This window comes from Lolium rigidum, chromosome 5 (genome assembly GCF_022539505.1).
Source record: "Lolium rigidum isolate FL_2022 chromosome 5, APGP_CSIRO_Lrig_0.1, whole genome shotgun sequence".
NCBI classification, from domain to species: Eukaryota; Viridiplantae; Streptophyta; class Magnoliopsida; order Poales; family Poaceae; genus Lolium; species Lolium rigidum.
In genome coordinates, this window is record NC_061512.1 from 162,931,990 (window position 1) to 162,935,092 (window position 3,103).

A 3,103-nucleotide genomic window follows, 5' to 3' on the forward strand; every position below is an offset into this window, starting at 1 on the left:
TCACTGTCGGTGTCTGATGGCAGCTGAGAGAGGTCGCTCGTTGTGAGAGAGGGGAGCTTTTGATGAATGGCGGCCGGTTGTAGATCGGAAAGCGCATACGAGCGTGGATGAATAGCGACGCAGATATCGAAGAGAGCGGCGGTTGCTCTTCCCCGGAGTTCGCGCTCCATTCCGGCGGTTCGCGCGTCGATCGACGCGGTTGCCAATGCGACGGTTCCTCTTCCCCGCAATGGCACCGTCGCTACGTAGATGGCGGTTGAGCGTCCGTTCGCTGACACGTCGGACCCGCGTCTCTTGACCTCGTTTTTCGTTGTGTCCGGTGTGGTCGAAGCATCCCCTATGTAGCGGGGACGGGTTTGGAGCGCGGGACACCGTATTGGACCACGCCAGACGGAAAAGACCTTTGGAGCGCGTGACTGGGAACGATTTTTTATTCGATGGCGCCCCAAATCTTTTTGGGCCGCTTTGAGGGACGCTGTCTAAACAACTTGATTAATGATCTGAAACAACTTCTCATGTGCATCGTCAATCATTTCCAGTCCAGAGAGGGGGAAAAAGTTGCAGTACAAACAAAAGCAATCTTGTTCTCATGCGCCAGCAGGTTGGGCTCCACAAGCAATCTTGTTCTCACGCGCCAGCAGGTTGGGCTCCACAAGCAATCTTATTCATAGGAACTTCCGGCATCAATAGCCCGCTCCAGGAAAGGGGCGTCCACCACGAGAAAGGTTGCACGAGAACTGCTATGGCCGAGCGCTGGCCACGGCCTCGCCTACTCCTCCCCGCGCAAGCCCCTCCCACCGTCGCCCTCTCTGCTTTTCCCGCCGCCGCGCCTCCCTGCCTTCCCAGCTTCCTACTTCTGCCGCCCTTCTTTTTTCCCCGCCACTGGGAGGTCCTGCGGGCATGTCGTCGGCGGTGCGGCTCCGCGAAGAATCGGAGGGCGTGCACCTGGCTGTTGGCGAGGCTCCGCTGGTCGAGAAACACGGCGCCGACCAACGCCAGCCATTCCCGTGACGGGAACTCAGAGCATCTCCAGTCGCGTCTCCAAAGCGTTCCCCAAACCGCTCCGGATTGAGCGTTTGGGGGACGTGTTTTGTTCGTGCCGCGTTTGGAGGACGTCGCTTCCCAGCCGCGTTCCCCAAACGTCTTCCCCAAACATTTAAAATACTTCTTTTTAACACAGAACCATTTATCAAATATAGCATATAAATAAAAATGTTTGCGAGGATTGTTTTCAAATTAAATTACAACAAACAATAAAACAAGTAAACAAATATAATAAATAGGGCTAGATGCTAGATCAAGGTGCCACGGTATTTCCTTTGATCCTCCACAAATGCTCAACGAGATCAGTTTGAAGTTGTTCATGAACATTGCTGTCACGGATCTCTGCGTGCATTGCGAGAAAATCAGCAAAATCTGCAGGCAACTCATGATCAACCTCCGCAAGAGGCTCTGACACTCATAGGGTCTAACATGTGTCCTGACATGATTCTTGCGGTCATCCTCGATGATCATGTTGTGCATGATCACACAAGCTTGCATCACCTCCCACATTTGGTCGTGAGACCAGCTTAGAGCAGGGTACCGGACAATGGCAAATTGTGCTTGAAGCACACCAAATGCCCGCTCGACATCCTTCCTGCAAGCCTCCCGTCGCGTAGCAAAGTGGGAATTCTTCGGACTCGATGGATTCGATATTGTTTTGACAAAAGTGGCTCATTTTGGATATATACCATCGGCTAGATAATAGCCTTTGGTATATTGGTGGCCACTGATCTCATAGTTGCATGGTGGAGCATGCCCTTCCACTAGTTTGCTGAACACCGGAGACTGCTGCAACACGTTGATGTCATTGTGTGATCCCGCCATGCCAAAGAAAGAATGCTAAATCAAAAGTCATAATCTGCCACAGCTTCAAGCACCACACTGCAATATCCATGACGCCCTTTGTATATACATTGCCAAGCAAAAGGGCAGTTCTTCCATGCCCGGTGCATGCAATCGATGCTTCCAAGCATTCCGGGGAATCCTCCGGCAGCATTTTGTGCCATGATCCTTGCAGTCTCTTCCTCAGTTGGCCCTCTCAAATAGTATTTGCCAAACTTTCCCACTACAGCTCGGCAAAACTTGTACATGCACTCAATGGCAGTAGACTCACTCATGCGAAGATAGTCGTCCTGTGTATCGGCAGGTGCTCCGTATGCAAGCATCCTCATGGCGGCGGTGCACTTCTGAATCGACGAGAAGCCGACAACACCTACAACGTCGAGCTTGAGCTTGAAGTAGGGGGTCGAACTCTCGAACGCCGTGGAGGATATTCATGAACAGCCCCTTGCTCATCCTGTACCTGCGCCGAAATTTGTCGGCATGTGTTGCATCGTCGGCGAAGTAGTCGTTGTGCAGCATGCTATGCCCCTCCATCCTCTGCCGGGGCTTCGACTTCCTTCTTCCCCGCCTTGATCCTCCGCGGCGCGGCCTCTTCCTCTTCTCCGCCTCAGCGTCAACCAAGTTCTGGAGGGACGCGATGATCGGCAAATGCTCCCGCGGATCGTCGTCAAAGGCTTGCTCGTCCTCCGGCGACGGAGGCAATCATCTCATCGTCGCTGTCCATGGCTACAACAAAATCAATGGTTAAAATTGCGCCGAGGCAGAAGACGCAACAAACAGCGGCCAATCGCGCCTACCTGGCAAGTCGTCGAGCACCTTCTGTGCGCGGATGTGGGGCGGATTTGACGGCGAAGCGGCGGCGGCGGCACGACCGGCGGGAGCCCCAGCCGCGACGACGGTGCCGACTCTCAGCAGAGATCGGACTCCCAAACGACCGGAAAATCCAGCGGCGACGGAGGGGTGGGAGGCGCGGGAAGGAATGAGCGACGAGAAAAGAGGAGCGAAACAACGGTTTATGCAAATAGTCGCCGATATGTGGGAGCCCGTCTCGCTTTTCGTTGTGTCCGGCGTGCCCGGAGCGCCCCCTGTGGGACGGGGACGGGCTCTGGGCGCCGAACACCGTATCGGGGCGCGCCGGACAAAAATGGGCTTTGGGGGACGCGCCGGAACGGTTTTGTCCGACGCGCCAAATGCTTCGGGGACGCGACCGAGATGT